This window comes from Canis aureus, chromosome 13 (genome assembly GCF_053574225.1).
Source record: "Canis aureus isolate CA01 chromosome 13, VMU_Caureus_v.1.0, whole genome shotgun sequence".
Lineage (NCBI taxonomy): Eukaryota > Metazoa > Chordata > Mammalia > Carnivora > Canidae > Canis > Canis aureus.
In genome coordinates, this window is record NC_135623.1 from 50,944,345 (window position 1) to 50,961,447 (window position 17,103).

The 17,103-nt window shown below is 41.2% G+C and overlaps 2 protein-coding genes and 1 long non-coding RNA gene across 13 annotated transcripts in view; 1 reads left to right on the forward strand and 2 right to left on the reverse strand.

Moving 5' to 3' along the window:
• C13H4orf51 (chromosome 13 C4orf51 homolog) overlaps window positions 1-17,103 on the forward strand; it is a 100,046-nt gene that overhangs the window by 64,398 nt on the left and 18,545 nt on the right. The window lies entirely within an intron of this gene.
• Window positions 1-17,103, reverse strand: part of ZNF827 (zinc finger protein 827) — a 168,936-nt gene that overhangs the window by 19,708 nt on the left and 132,125 nt on the right. The window lies entirely within an intron of this gene.
• LOC144282494 (uncharacterized) lies at window positions 23-11,998 on the reverse strand. The gene is made up of 2 exons (XR_013350932.1): window positions 2,020-11,998; window positions 23-1,532 (listed from the first exon to the last, which is right to left on the reverse strand). It is a non-coding gene; the product is annotated as an uncharacterized LOC144282494 (long non-coding RNA).

The following is a 17,103-nucleotide window of genomic DNA, read 5'->3' on the forward strand; positions in this document are numbered from 1 at the left end:
ACAAATTTCACTTTAGTCAAAATTCATCAGGACTTTAGCAGAGGCTTCCTTCTGAAGACTGTGGCTGGGCACTGCCAGTAAGTCCCAGGAAACTCCAGGCTTCATGTTCATTTCCTGTTTCTAAGAAGGCTATTCTTGAAAGTTGTGGTGGCAAATGGATTCCAATTCTAGTCAAGAATCCCGTGTTTTCTCTGTCACTAAAGGTCAGCCAACCAAACCTTCCAGTAGGTTGAATGCAGGGTTTAGCGCTGTGCCCAGTATACAGTTGGTACTCAACATATGTAAGTGAGCAAATGGTTGAGTCGCATGTCAGAACTCCAGACATGCACATTCTTGCCACAAGACGGTAAATAAAGAGGGCTGGATCTCGGACTCTGATGGGAAAACAAATGGTTCGATCCCTTAAAGGAAATACACTTTCACTGCCCTTTATGAAGAAACGTTTTGCCCTATGTCCGGGGTGGGGCAAAATCCTTAATGAGGAACTTAATGTGTTACACGGACACGGAGATGCTAACTGCATCCTTCTTGCTGTAGTCTGAATGTTTGTGTCTCCCCCAAATCCATGTATTGAGACCCTACTGCCCACAGTGATGGTATTAGGAGGTCATACCCCTGGGAGGTGACGAGGTGGTGAGGGCGGGGCCTCATGAATGGGATTAGTGCTCTTATAAAGGAGATCCCAGAGAACTCTCTTGCCCCTCTTGCCCTGTGAAGACAAAGTGAGCAATAGAGAGCTGGAACAAAACCCTTACTTCACTATGCTGGCACCCTGATTTCAGACTTTGGGGCTCTGGAACTGTGAACAATAGACTTCTATTGTTATTATAAGCTAGCCTGTCTGTGGGATTTTGTTGTGGCAGCCTGAATGGGCTCAGACACTACTCCACAACTAGAATTTCCCCAAAGGTCTCATCCTATTGGGGAAAGTGATGAGTATTGCCAGTTATCTGTACATAATTCACAGCCATGACTGAGGTGTGTGGACATTAATACACCTTCTTGTCATCTTAAAAAGTTTTTAACTTCTCATCATCGTCCATAGAATTACCTCTGATTTTCTCATCTGTATTTCTTCTCACTGAACTGTAATGGGCTGCACAAACATAACTTCTACAGTAATAGAGGGAGATGGGTGACAGAATCCCCAAAAAAGAGTGAAGGGGACACATTAATGAGGACACTTGTCTGGGCCACTAAGAGGCCTTTAGGCCTCACTCTGAAGAATAAAACAGTTTACTGAATTGACAGCTTGTCCTTTACTTTAGGAAATTATTGTGAAACTTCTTAAAGTGTATTAGATGTTGCTTTATAGAACCGGATGCCAAGTGGTGAGAATTAAATGGTACAACTTTTTCTAAGGATCCATGCAGATGAAAATGCTGAGACCACTGGACAGAGACATCACAAGAAAGAACTTTATTTCTCACAATTGGGTTAACACTGCTTCCCAGATACGGGCTTCCACCTGCATTGGGGTGAGCGGGCGGGATCAGTTTTTGTTTGAATGCAGATGTGCCAGATAGTGTGATCTACAGACAAGCAGAAACAAATCCAAGTGTGTTTGGGGGGTGGGGGAGGGGACCAGGAGGATGATGGCATCGCAGTCCTGTTTGCTCTGAGGCACCTGCCAGCAATCCCAACACTGATAAGGCACATTTATTGATTCATCCGTGTTTGTTAAAACACAGCTCTTTGGGCCTCGGGGAGAACAGCCAGTTTTATTAAAGTAGGACCATGCAGCTAAAACCCTGTCGGGGATGGGGTGGGACTGAGGGGGGCGGCACGGAGACCAAAAGGGAGGTACTGGCTACTGAGTGGTTGAGAACACAAGAACCACTGTTGGATGACTGTCCTTAGGCCCAAGCAGCGGTGAGAGGGCATTTTAGTTCCTGTTAAGCGTGTAATCCAGATGGTGCTTCAAAGGAGGACCCCGGTCATAATTATAAGGAGAGGTCAAGAGGGTACAGGGTCTTCCAATAACATTCACAACAAGAATGAATTAATTGGGTCACATACCGAACAAGTAGATGCAATTAGAAATAAAGAAGTCTCCTAATAATTCTTTCAAGCATTAGTCACACACTTGAGAAGTTGAAGCATCATCAGAAGTCCAATTCCCTTTGTGGGCCTTAGGAAACTCCTAGAACTATGAGTACGTGCTGCAGCCCAGCAGGGAGAACAGCCCCGGGCCTCTGGAAGCGGCTGGGCAGCTGCGGGCACCAGCAGCTGCCATCGGGGCGCAGGCGAGGGAGCCCAGGGGCTCCGAGGGGGCGGGGCGGCGTGAGAAAGCGCAGAGTCCGTTTGGAGTCCGCAGCGAGCCTGTCGCCGGAAGCTGTCCGTGTGGCTCCAAGGTTGGTACCCAGCAGGGCAGGCGCCCAGGCGTCCGCGCGCCTTTCTGCAGCCGCACAGGCCCAGCTTCCCCGAGAGCCGCCCACCGCGCCGCAGGCTCCCGAGGGGCCGCCAGCACCCAGCGGCACCTGCCGCCTCTCCTTCTGGGTGATCTCCGGGGCTCACAAGTCCTTTATGACGCCGGGGCGCCTGCCTTCGGCTCAGGTCTGATCCCGGGGTCCCAGGATGGAGTCTCCCATGGGGCTCCCTGCTCAGCGGGGGGCCTGCTTCTCCATCCGCCTCTGCCCCTTCCCCTGTTCTCGCCAGTTCGCTCTCAGAAGAATAATAAAAGATTTTATCATGAGAGACACACAGAGAGAGGCAGAGACACAGGCAGAGGGAGAAGCAGACTCCCTGCGGGGAGCCGGATGTGGGACTCCATCCCGGGACCCCAGCATCATGCCCTGAGCCAAAGGAAGACGCTCAACCACTGGGCCACTCAGATGCCCCCCACCCCCACAAAAACTTTAATAATACTTTAATATTTAATAATACTTAAATTGTGAACTTAATGGTAAGGAAACATTTATAAAAACAGATACGTAGGCCTATACTGGTCTCTATGAATTAGCAATAGTGACTGGAACCCTACATTAGGGAGACCACTGGTGGGACAGCAGCAAGTATCCCAAGTCGTAGATGCAGACGCCCAGCCCCATCGCTGTCCTGGGCCTTGAATGAGTTGGCCTGGCTATCACTTGTGGTCACAGGCTACAGGTTTAACAAAGAGATTTCAGGTTCCAATTTGTGTGTGTAGACAACACTGTGGAGTGAAGATTGACATATTTTTAAGTAAAGTTTTTCTATTATTTGATTCTTTAAAATCTTTGGAAACGAACAAACAAATCTGAAAGATCTTTCTGTGACTGACCTGACTGCACTGCCTGAATGGAGTCCTCTTCTCTCACCAGGATTGCTAATAAAGCCTCTGGAACAGCTCCTCCCCATTCCAATAGCTCCCGTCACTGGTTTCAGAATGGTCTTTTGAAGGCACAAATCTGACGTGTCTTGTCCAGTATCCCAACGGCCCCTCCAGGCCAAGCTCCTTCCTTCACGTGCCTTCTGAAGAGTGTCAAAATCCTTGACAATCCTCCTCCACCCACCTCCCACCTTCAGCTCCCCACTTCACCCCCAACCAGCCAGATACTCAGCAGAGTGGGCTACTTGCCCTTCTGGAAAACAGACCAGTCCCTTCTAAGCCAGCAGTACTTTTGAATCAATTGTACCTGCACCAGAAACCACTCCCCATCCTAGCATTTCTTTTGCACGGCAAAATCCTGCTCATGTTCAAGCCCTGTCCAGATTTCATCTCTTTGGTAAAGCCTTCCCAATTCTCCAGGGAGAGTTAGTCATTTCCCCTTCTCAGTCCCAAAGCACTTTTACGAACACTTTCATTGCACCTCTTTACCTGTTATATTATTTGTTTACACACCTTCTATATTACATATGTCTTTTTCACATAAAGCAGCCAGTGAGTCCAGTATGCAGTAGTGCTCGATAAGTGCATTCTCTGGCCTCTCTTTCCTATTAGAATGTGAGTCATTGAGCAGAAGGGGTTCTACATGATTTACTTCTGTATCCTCAGCACAGTGCCTGATACATAATAAGGATGTAGTATCTATGTGTTGCGTACGTGAATGGCTGAATGAAAATCTAAGTAAGGCAGGGAATAAACACTATTCTTATTTTATAGTGGGATAGACTGAGGCCTGGAGACAGCATATGTTAAGGTTTATGGCCAATTCAGGGTGAAAACAAGGCTACTTGCCTTCTGAATAGGTGTTTTAACTCAACCCAAGAACTGTGATTTAAAGATTTTATTAGTGAAAATATCTGCAGGTCTGAGCCATACTCCAAAGGTTCTATATCCTTTCTTCCTCCCAATAACAACAAGCCAGAAGATTATTCTTTTCAAGACAAACTCTCTGGCAGATATTGTTTATCAGTTAACCACAAAGCTCCAGCACCCTATGAAGAACTCTTCACATTCATTGTCAGTAGCAACAGCGTGCAGTCACTTGTCACCTGAGCACATTTCCACCTCAATTATCTCCTATTCTGCTAAAAACAAAACCTAGTTTCTTTTAGATTAATAAGGAGTTTGCTTTATAAAACTTTTAATGCAGTGTAACATTTAACAGAAAATTCCACTTAACAGGAACTGCTTTTTTTAAAAAAAAATTTTTTTTAAATTTATTTATGATAGTCACAGAGAGAGAGAGAGAGAGAGAGGCAGAGATACAGGCAGAGGGAGAAGCAGGCTCCATGCACCGGGAGCCCGACGTGGGATTCGATCCCGGGTCTCCAGGATCGCTCCCTGGGCCAAAGGCAGGCGCCAAACTGCTGCGCCACCCAGGGATCCCCAGGAACTGCTTTTAAACTGTTCATACCCATGAATTAGTTTGGAATATAGGTATTATTTTAAAACATTTTTTTTCTTCCCTTCCTTCAGCTGGGACAGGGATTAGTTTCTGGCGCAGGTACCACTGATCCAAAACATTTTCTTCTTTATCTTTATTCCCATATCCTTAGCATTTGTTTCACTATTTTTAAGGAGCTGTGAATAAGGATTTCATTTCTTCTAGAGCAAAATACTCATCTAGTGATGTCTTTTTGATATAGAGTCTCAGAGGATTTTGTTTTCTACGAAGCATTTTATTTTATCTTCATAGTCTTAGGCTGTGATCCCAGGATATCCATTCATTGTTTCCACAAATTCCCTTCTACTCAGTTTTATCTGATCAAATGGTTTTCTCTCTACTTTCCCACCTGTGGTTTTTGTTGTTTGGGACTTTCCCTCTTTCTTAAACAGGTTTTTGTTTTACATGAAGTAAATACATATATAGGAGCAAGTACTTTGATCCTCATAGTACAGTTGGAAAAACAGGAACCTAGTGAGAGTCTCTATCTTAGCAGCCCTACCTCAAGGTCTCAGCTCTTCCTGTTTATGATGAACTATGGCCCTTCGTTCATAATGACCAAGAGATGGTATGCCAAACTGTGCCTCTTATGACCCGGTGATCCAAGGGTACACATTTCATTTCATGCATGGGTCCTGGGAAGATGAACCCTATTAAACATTTCTCCAAAAATTTCCATGAAATAAACCCAGCTGGTTGAATCTGGGAGCGAGTCCTATCAAACTCTACTCAACAGAACATTACATCAAGTACAGGACTCAGATTTCTTCGAATCTATCTCTTTCATTTCCGTGAGGAAGAAACCAAGGCATAAATTCCAGGCCCTCTCCCACTCCAAAGCACACCACAACTTGTACAGGGTTGAATACCAAAATCAGGGTTTTCATAGTAACGAAGACTCCATCCCGCCCCAAATCTTAGTTCAGGGAGGAACCTTAAGAATCTTTCTTTCTTTTCTTTCTTTCTTTCTTTTTTTTTTTTAGATTTTATTTATTTATTTATGAGAGACACACACGGAAAGAGAGACAGACATAGGCAAGGGGAGAAGCAGGCTCCTTGTAGGGAGCCTGATGTGGGATTCAATCCTAAGACCCCATGATCATGACCTGAGCCGAAGGCAGATGAAGGATCTTCTCTTTCAATGTTCTCTTTTGACTTATAAGGAAACTGAGGCCTAGAGAAGTAAATTGCCCCAGGTAATCTGGCTCATGAATCTGGGAGAGCAGAGACTTCAGACCCATGGACTCACTGAAGCTCCTCCAAGCTTTGTGGGATCAATGCCAACGTCTACAACAAGCAAGGAAGGGATTTTTCTTCTCCTCCTGTTCTTTGGCTCTGAGTTTAATATTCTTGGTTACAAGTGGACATGTGCAGATTTAGCAACAATTCACAGACACCAGGATTTCTTTCCGTTTTTCTTCTTGAAAGTGTCAGCCTAGAATATTTCTAGCCAGAGAGAAGTTAGAAACTATAGTATGTCAAGAGTCAGAATAAAGAAGGAATAAGAGAAAGATCCAATGGGAAAATCCTAAAAGCCAATTCCCTCTGAGATAAACTAGTTATTACTGAAGAAAATTCTTTTGTACCTTTCATTGAAACTTGGGGAGCATTTTTGGTAAAACAAACAAATACCACCACCACCCCCATCCCCACCAAGGCATACCAAAAAAAGATCAAGCAGGGCAAAGGAAAGGACTTGAGTTTGCTTCTTTTCCATCTGAACACTATTTAGCCCCCGACTAGTGAACTGGTTGGCTTTGTTGGTGCATTTTGCAGTGTGAGAAGATCTCTGTATCTCCTGCCAAAACAATCTTCTCAAAGAACCATCTCTCAACCTGACTTTGGCAAGGGAAATGCGGAGATGAGAAGGCTTTATTTGGTTCAAGCCGTAAGCAAAAGATTGGCCAAAATGTGACCTCAACGCATAAAGAAGTGTCCAGATTGACGAAATCTGCATTGGCTGCCGCATGAGGAAGAGGCTCTGGGGCTGCCTGCGTTTTCCATTATGACAGATGGTATTTTGATCATTTCTTTCTTTCATTGTCAAGCCTGGAGTTTCAAGGCCTATCTCAACTGAAATTCTGCAATCCTGTGCATTTACCATCAGAATCCCAGATAGGTGATTATCTGGCTAGATCCTGGCCCTATGGGCTCTGTCCTTTGATTTCATGGCTCTGCAGGCCTCTGCTTAAAATAAGCTGCCACCTTCTGAGGGCTGCTTATGAATTAAGGAGTCAGCTGTGGTGAAGGACTCTGGTGGGTTGGCATCTTTGCTTCAGTGCTTGCAGTTCTTCTATAGCCTTTTTTTCTTTTTAAAGGTCACTTCAACTTGGGGTAACTTGGCTGGTCCTACCAGATCTATAAGGTTCCCTAGGATCACCTCTCTGCAGGTCTTGGTGTAACCAAATCCCCTTTGAGGACCATTTCAAACACTCTTCCAAAGCATGGGAATTTTTTGCAGGTCAAGATGTCAATTCAACGAACAGCTAAGATAGCAGAATTTAGTGATAGTTTTGGCCAATCTGTGCCCAATTAAAAACATTGGGTGGCGATTCTTAGGCATAAGAGTTCACAGGCTTGATCTTCTTTAGGCTCATTTCAAACTTTACTTCTTAACTAACTTGGAAGAATCCATGCACAGGTCCTGGGAAGATGAAACCCATCAGGCATTCCTCCAAAAATTTCCATGAAATAAACCCTGGCTGGTAGAATTTGGGAGCGAGTTCTATCCAACTCTACTCAACAGAACATTGGATCAAGTAAAGGATGCAGATTCCTTCGAATCCAAATCTTGTATTTCAATGAGGAAGAAACCAATAACAGAGCACGGAATAACACCAAATTCCAGGCCCTCTCCCACCCCAGGGCACCCCACAACCTGGACCAGCATCAAGGTTGAGTACCAGAATCAAGTTATGAAGGCTTTATTCTGCCCCAAACCTTAGGTCAGGGAAGAACCTTAAGGATCCTCTTCTTCAAAGTTCTCTTCTTACATTTAAGGAAACTAAGCCCAGAGTACTTAAGCAATTGTCTCTAGGTTTCATTCAGGCTCCTTTCAGCCTTGAAAAATCAGTGCCAAAGTCTACAACCAAGAATGGTTTGTGAAACTGGTTCTTGATAAACATCCTGGGATCAACTCAGAAAAGTTAGATGACATTTTTTGCTTAGTGCTGGGCAACAGTTAGCCTCAATGGAATCCTTAGATTTGTAATCTCTTAAGCTGGTAAAGATTCATAGATGCTTCCTGCATCTGTGTTTGTTTGTTTGTTTGTTTAGGTCATTTTAAGTCAATAGAAGAAAACTGAACTTCAATGCCTCTGGTAATCAAAAATGGCTAGGACTTGGTATGCCTAATTCCAGGGAGGCTGATCACATAGAATTGAATTCTTTAGCGAACTTCTCTAAGCATCCAAACATGGAGCTTCACTGCCAGCCTCTGTCATCTAACTTAACCTTAAAAAAAATCCATTGGGATTTCAGATGTTGCTTCTGTATTTTCCTCTTACTTGTATTTCCAAGCTCAGTGAGTCCTCAATACATGCTTACAGAATAAATGAGTCATATCACCAAGATCATGACTGTTGAACTAAATGGCAACCTGATTCTGCATTGCAGCATGAAAGCCAACGGAGAGTATTGATTTAGGAGTCACATCTAATGGACTTTGGTTATTATCTTGCCAAATCATAGATCAGTGACCATCTCTCTTCCTAACGATGACTGGAGGATGTAAAGTCTCAGCAGATGTCCTCAGAATGTCTCAATGTTGAGGATATTTATAAATCTTTGTTAGAAAACCATCAGGCTTGGGAGCTGTGTCCTTCTTGTGGCTTTGTAGCAGACAATGCTGATTGCTTACATAATATCTGAGGTACAACCGTTTTTTTTTTTTTTTTAAGGGTGGTATGTGCCCAGTAAACATGCTCTTCCTTTCCCAGCCTCCACTGCAGTTAGAGGCTAGCCATGAAACATAGTTCGGGCCAATGAGATACAGGTGGGAGTTCCTAGGGTGAGTCTCTCTGACATTCCCCCAACTCCCGGAAAAAATGACAATCTTGTCACCCTGGGCTGTTCTTCCTCAGATATCTGGAGGTAGAGCAGCCCTCTTTCAACCATGAAGATAAAGCCATCTAATAAGGGTGGTAGAGCAGAAAATTAGGAGCTTGGGTGCTCAGACAACTACACCAGCCCTATCCTGTCTATTTCTGAATTCCTTATTGTGTGAAAAAAAACAGACCCCCACTTGGTTAAGTTACTGTGGTTAAGCTATAATTGTAACAGATAAAGGTAAAACTGTATAACTAGTTTCACCCCATTTTGAAAGTTTATCTCCGTTATGCAAAACAGTATTAGAGTTTGTTAAAAGTATATCAAGGAGATAATGCATAATTAACACAATAGCTTATGTTTACGGAGGGCTTACCATTGTGTGAGCCACTGTACTATGCAGTTTACACATATTATATATTGAGCCTTATAACAGCACTATGCATTACTGATATTACCATTCTCAGTTTGCAAAAAAAAAAAAAATTAAAAAAAAAAGGGAGTAGCAGGCTTAGGCGCGTTGAACAATGAATTCAAGGTCACCTACCTAGTAAGTGACAGCCTACCACAAATCCAAGTCTATCTGACACCAAGGCCCATATCCTTGACCATTCATTACGTTATACACTATTCTTTACTGTAAGATCAAAGAAGAAAATGCAGGCCTTTTGGTTTATTTTACCAGGGACAAATCTGTCACAGTCTTGATTTGTTCTACATTAAGTTTTTCTGTATTCACCAACCATAAAGAATAAGCATCTATGATCACAGATCACATAAATTTAAAGGGGGCTTTACTGGGGCAACCCAAACACTTCCTCCAGGACCTAAATGGACAGAGTGGTGGCTTCAGAGCTTCCTCCTCATTTCTCTTGCCCATTTCTTCCGGCTTTTTCCCAGCTCTTGACTGCTGGTGGCTTGCTACATATCAAAACTCTGACCACCAATTATGTAAATTTTAATTACCAAGTTCCCTTCAGGTCACCTTTCACTTGCCCCAGAATGAGGCCCTATAATGACTGATCTTACAACTTGTCCCAGGGAAGGGAAAAAAACAGCCATTCAAGTGTGGAGCTACCCCACCGAGTAGTAAGTGATGGCAAATCTTTAAATCTGAAAGAGTTTCCTTCTACGAATTATTAGAAAGTATGGGCACACATGAGAACATCTTGGGGAAAAAAAGCATTGCCATTGTTTGGGCAAATAGAATTCCCTCTTTTCTTGTTTAGTGTTGAACTAGGTGCTCAATCCTCAATACGTATTTATTGAATAGATGAGGGAATGAATAAACTTAAGAAAAATAGCAGAGTACGATAAAATATGAAAATTCAGAATTTGGGCAGCCTTGATGGTCCAGCGGTTTGGCGCTGCCTTCAGCCCAGGGTATGATCCTGGAGGCCCAGGATCGAGTCCCACGTCAGGCTCCCTGCATGGAGCCTGCTTCTCCCTCTGCCTGTGTCTATGCCTCTCTCTCTGTCATGAATAAATAAATAAAATATTAAAAAAAAAGAAAATTCAGAATTTCAAAAATATCTCCTAAGGTACGAAGATTTTTAAAGTCCACTTACTCCTAAAATTGTATGATGCACTATGCATCACACCTCTAGAGTACTTTAAAAATATTTAGTATGTTTCTTTTAAAATTCAAGTCACAGCTGTTTCCAAATATTATTCAAGTAAGCCTCTAAGGGATTCTGAACTTCTCTTCACTAAGATTGGAATCCACTGGTATTCTCAATTATTCTAGTCCTCTTTTCTTACGGACAAGCTTTGATCATATCATCCATTCCTTTAAAGATTTCTAAATTTCCTTAAAGCCCTTATCAGCTCCCAGACACTGTAATATTCTTGTGTGACTACATCCAGTTTCAAATTTTCAGTCTTCTTCTCTCTCTGCTAATCTATTGAATTCTGTATTAGTAGAAAATATAACTCTTCTATTTTGCCTTTCTCTTGACCTTGGGCTTTAGCACATTATAAAATTTGTGTTGGTTGATGCCAGCTTTGACATTTTAAGGCAATACAATACTCATCACAAATATTTTTCTACTTGACCCAGAAATAACTATCTATTTGATTAAACAGAGTTGTGTGTTTTCATATAGTGGAGACTTCTGTTTGTTGGTTTATTTAATGATTTTTTCCCCAGGTAGGGATCACAGACAGGATCGGGAAATACCTTGTTAGCTAAGAAAGAAGGGAAAGAATTGTTAGCATTTTCCTATGAAAATATGCCATAGTGATTGGCAGCACTGGTAATTTGTTACCAAGAATAATAAGTAACACAGTTGGTAAATATTTCTAAAAGAAATATATCAGACTGTCTCCTTACAAATATCATTGTCAATAGTTTGAATATCTATGGCTAAAATTTACTTAGCACTTATTTTGTTCTTGGCATTGTACTAAGGCTAAGTCCTTTACTTACATTATTTCATTTAAACTTCAAATAATGAGATTGGCCTCATTATTATCCTCATTTTATAGATGAGAGAAATCAAAGCTCAGAACAATTAAGGAATTGGCCTGTTCTCACACAGCTGCTTAGAGGTAGAGCAGGATCTGAACCCAGGATGCTTAATCTAGAAGAGTGTGTACTCTATGCCTCCCTTATATGGCACTAACCATCTAGGTGTGTCCATGGGGTGTGTCACTCCTTTAGTCTCTATATCAAAGTAGAAAAAGGCTGACAGCTGCTGGCTTTGAGATTTTCATAGGCTAATGACCTTGATTTGGACCAATCCTATGGGGGCCATGGTCACCTGTTTAATTCTTCTCTTTCCCAGGTGGTAAGTGTCACTGTATTCTATGGTCTCAGATGAAAATACAGCCTTATCAGCTGCCTTGAGCACAAATGTCCCTGTTGTGGAAGGTTTAATGTAAACATTAATAATATGTTTACATTAAACATATTATATAATATTAATAATATTAAACATAATAATATCTGTTTATTCCAAACAGATATCCTATTGACAAGGGGTCTGAAGAATTGAACTTGTATTTGAAAGTTACAGCACTACCATTATCAACATAAATAAATGGAAAATCTAATTATATTAATGAAAATATCTTCTATTTAATGATTTCAGGATTGAAAGAATGAAAAATAGATTTTTTGCTCATAAACCCGACATGTAAATATCTAATAGCCTGAAAATATTAAGAAACAGATAATACTCGAATATACAACTCCAAAGTAGTTCAGCCAAAGGAGAAACCTTAAAAAAAAAAAAAAAAAAAAAAGGAATCTTCCATTTCAATTTGAAAATTGAAGAGGAAATAAAATAACTTAAATACAAAAATATCAATGTAATATTTCAGCTATAACTCAAACTGTTAAAAAAAATCAAATAATAGATTTGGAAAAACAGAGGCACTACTTTCCACCATACTGAAAAAGCAATATATTCTTGTTATGTGTCCTGTATTACTGCAGATGCTATGTATGTGCTTTACTTATGTATTCTGACTTGGTCGTCTTTGAAAGCATCTCTACTTATCTTTTGTCTTTACACAGATCTTGAATATAGTAAACAACAAATATTTGTTGATTTGATTAAAATTTCACTAATTATAGAAAAGGAGAGAACATATGCATCGATGCATGATATATGTAAATTAATATAAATTACGTGCAAATAGACAAAACTGAGAAGTCCTACTCTTTGGGGTGCCACTTCCTACCCCATAACAGAAAGCCACTACCTCTAACTTTGATGATGAAAGTTCAACATCGGTTGGAGACTTCATCTCAGCAGAGTCTTTGCCTCACCTCCTGTAAACTAGGGAGAACTAGAAAGAAGGTACATTATTACTTCTAGTTTCTAGAGAGCCTGAGGTGCAGGTCAACTAATTGCTTAAAGTCATACCGTAAAATCCTGACTGGCAGTGAACCAGTCTTAGCTTAGTAACGTCTTCACCTTATCCCTCCTGCTTCCCTACATGCTGAAGTTCAGGTTCTTAATCACACCACATACCAAAGGCTTTGCATAACTAATCATTCTTCAAACTGTATTATAGAACATGTACTATAGTGGAGAACAGATGTCACCATGAGAATCTTATTTTCTGCTATTTCCCAATTTTGGCATGTGCACATTTGTAACCTTAACGTTGCATCAACAAAGATTTTTACATTTAATATTAATATGGGGACTCACAAATGCTCCTCGAATTGGAATGCTGCCACATTCTGATTAACAGCATATGGCTCTTTTTTTCAACGTATGAATTTGCCTCAAGGTCCCGTTGATGTGTTCAGAGCTGAAAATGTGGTCACATTCTAATCTTACAAGAGATAATGTCAGGTGAAACTCCTAGAGATATCTACATTTCTCATATAAAAAGCACACACATACCTGATACGGTAAAGGCCAATGGAAAAGCTCTTTACTTATCAAGACCAAATCCACAGAGCTATTTCTACTGCTCAAGAGACCAATAACATCCTCAGCAGGACAGAGCACTGAATAACACCAAATCCCAGATACTTGTTTGGGAGGTAATCCTGGGTAAAAAGTGAGTTTCCAAAGGGAAGGTTTTCAAACAGACAGGCACACCTATTCTTTTTTATTATTTATTTTATTTTATTATTTTATTTTTTTATTTATGATAGTCATCACACACACAGAGAGAGAGAGGCAGAGACATAGGTAGAAGGAGAAGCAGGTTCCATGCACCGGGAGCCTGACGTGGGATTCGATCCCGGGTCTCCAGGATCGCGCCCTGGGCCAAAGGCAGGCGCCAAACTGCTGCGCCACCCAGGGATCCCCACACCTATTCTTCTGAAGTGAAGGCTTAACCAAAATGGCAAACCATGATACCTAGACTAGGTCTGTTAACCATGCACGGGCCAGATGACACCAGTCACCATCAGCTGCTTATGCAGAGTGACCTCGTCTGCTGCTGCTTCCCTCATTGCATTACTTACAGATAATATTACCACATTACTAAGGCACCATGATAATCATAAATGTGCTTTTTTAACCCATTTTTGTCCTAAGGGACAGAATGTGGAAGTGCTGAATCACGGTTTTATTAGGTTCTTTTATGTGGGGCAATGGGCATGTATAAAAGAAGAGAAGTGGCTGTCATTTTTCTGAAATTCTTTGCTGTACCTGTTCAGCTAGAGTAGGGTGTCTTATACCAGTCTTCAACTAAGGCTTCCATTTTCCTTTCAATATGGAGCCAGTCAACTAATATATAAAAATATATAATAGAGAGTTGGTTGTTGATTTTGGGCACCCATATATTTGGCCGAGTAATTAAATAATCATGTCTCTATATGGAGATAAAATGATCTACTGAATACAATAATATTCTTCAGCGTGACTCCACTGAACCACTTCTTTGGGCCTCGATGTGCATCCTATCAATAGGATGCTAACATCCTCTATCTCTAGTTAAATGGGGAAGGATATAACCATTTGATTCCACAGGGTAGAAGAACTTGCTTGCCATTTGCAACCATAGAGGAAAGAGATTACTTCATTTCCCATTTTAATTATCAGCTGGAAAGGGGGTTTTTTACTCTTTCAAGTGAAGGCTGCTTATGAATAAATGTTCCAAAAATAAATATCAATATACACAGATATGTTTTCACTTTTCTGTATATACAGTATCTCTGGAAGGATGCCATGAAAACTGGTAACACTAGTCGAGTGGCAGAGAAAGGGGGAGGTGGGGAAGAGAAGAGATGAGGGGGAGGGTGGTAGGAGCCAGGAGCCAGGAGCCGTGAACTGGTGGTGGGAAGAAGGGTGGCAGGAACACTTTATTTCATCAGTTGCAAATTGAATTTCTAACCAACTCTAAAAAGTTGATATCATCTTTCCATTTACCCTCTTAACACTTGTGCAGGAAATTTGCAACAGTACCAATAATAAAATTTATTGAGAGTTAATGATGTGCCAGGCACTCTGTAAAGTACCTGAAATAAGTTCTATCATTGCTCTTCCCAACGACCTATATGGTAGGTGCTGTCCCCTTTCCATAGATCCATAGATCCAAACCACACACACTGATCAGAAGTAGACATACTGGGGGTGTCCTTCTAAGAAAGCCCCAAGTTACACAATCTTGGGACTACATTTGCAATAAGTATTAATCAGTGGAATCTTGGTATGATTTCATATTCCAAAACAAACACTGAGGTGCTGAAGAGTCTCCCACAAACAAATCATATGGTTCAGGTAAGAGTATGAGTCTCTGTCCTGGGGAAAAAAGACTCTGCAGAACTGAGAAAGTACAGATCTTGCTCTTAAAGACAGACTCTTTGCCTTTATGTAAAATTATTTTCAAAAGTTTCATGCTGACCTTTTACAGACACTCCCTCTACTGTTCTTATATAATATTAGTTAGAGGATTATCATTCTATCAAGTTATAACTATTTACCTAGTCACTCACATGAGTCTTATGCTTTGTTCAAATTGGCCAAGGAAAGATTTGTGAAGTCTCTAAACTTTTAAGAGCTTATTCATAGCCCCCTACTCACAAATGCTGCCTTATGGGAAATGGATTTTGTCCCCTTTTCACTGGAGCTTGTTCACCAACATAAGGCAACCAGTCTCCATTCCCATCCATTCCTTCTATGCCTTTCTGTTTCCTGTATTAATTTATTTTAAAAAGAAAGAAGAAACGAATAGAACTCTTCTTTTTCTGTTTGGAGGAATTAACACTCTAAGACCAGTTTCTTTAAGTCATGAATAATTTTTCAGCTTATTCTATAATATGTTGAGTTTTAAGAGATCAAAGCTTCTGTGGTAGAAATGGAAATGATTTATCTGAAAATTCCCATTATGCTGTTGTTAAACCCACACAACTTCTGAGTGCTTACTATCCAGCCTACTAAATATTTTGGCACAGGTCAGTCTAAATAATTTTCATTTCCATAGGACTTATGAAATTGTTTTGTCATTTCTTGTTGGTAAAGTAATAATGCTATGGAGTCACCACCATCCTTCTTCACTGAATTTAATATGAAATGGATAGAGAATCATCCTGTTAAGTTTTATGTTGTGAGGACCAAAGGGACTTAGAAAAGAAAATCAAGACAAAGGTTTATGTATAGCATATAGAAGTTCAGCTGCTCGCACTAACTTCACTCCAGAGTATGTTACAGCCTGTAGAAAATACATCCGGTGCCAATGCAGCAATATACAGGATTTGCATTTCTATCACTCCGTATAGAGGTAAAATAGCCACAGGCTTTCAAAAGTTACACTAGTAAAAAGTATGCAACAGTCTAACAATGAACAATGGATGTTTTAGGGGCCAAACTACACTATCATCAATATAGGATTTTCTCTGATACACACACACACACACACACACACACACGAGCATGTTTGCAGCATTAATGGTACTCTAACTTTATTTTGAGTCATTTGCTTCTTAGAGCTGATGAGACAGGATGTCAGGGAAGGATATCTGCTACAAGATGTTAAAATATAAAATAGTGTAGAAAGTCAGACAATTACAGCCATTTGTAGATCTTCTGACTTCCAATGTTTTTCTTGTGAATTCTTAACTTCCTTTACTAAGAAGTAAAGAAAACTATCAAGTTTAGTGTACTTTGTTGGATCAAACCAGAAATCTCTGACCTCTGTTGAGAAATCAACAAATGTGGGCAGCCTGGGTGGGGATAGGGGTGGGGGGGCTCAGTGGTTTAGCGTCGCCTTCAGCCCAGGGCATCATCCTGGAGACCGGGGATCGAGTCCTATGTCAGGCTTCCTGTATGGAGCCTGCTTCTCCCTCTGCCTGTGTCTCTGCCTGTGTCTCTCTCTCTCTCTCTCTCTCCCTCTTCCCCTCTCTCTCTCCCTCTGTGTCTCTCATGAATAAATAAATAAAATCTTAAAAATAAAAAAGAGGGCAGCCCCAGTGGCTCAGCGGTTTAGCGCCTCCTTCCGCCCAGGGCGCGATCCTGGAGTCCGGGGATCGAGTCCCACGTCGGGCTCCCGGCATGGAGCCTGCTTCTCCCTCTGCCTGTGTCTCTGCCTCTCTCTCTGTGTGTCTCTCATGAATAAATAAATAAAATCAAAAATAAAATAAAATAAATAAAATAATAAAAAGAGAAATCAACAAATGAGAGGCAAGGTTATATGTTGACAAAGCAGCTGGAACATTAGTTGTCTACACCGACTAGCTTGTCCACTGATGTGGCTTCGTTGTAAGAAGCTGGCAATCCACTGATTCATGAGTTAGCTCAAATCTACCTCAATCCCAGTTTAGCTTTATCTTCATTTC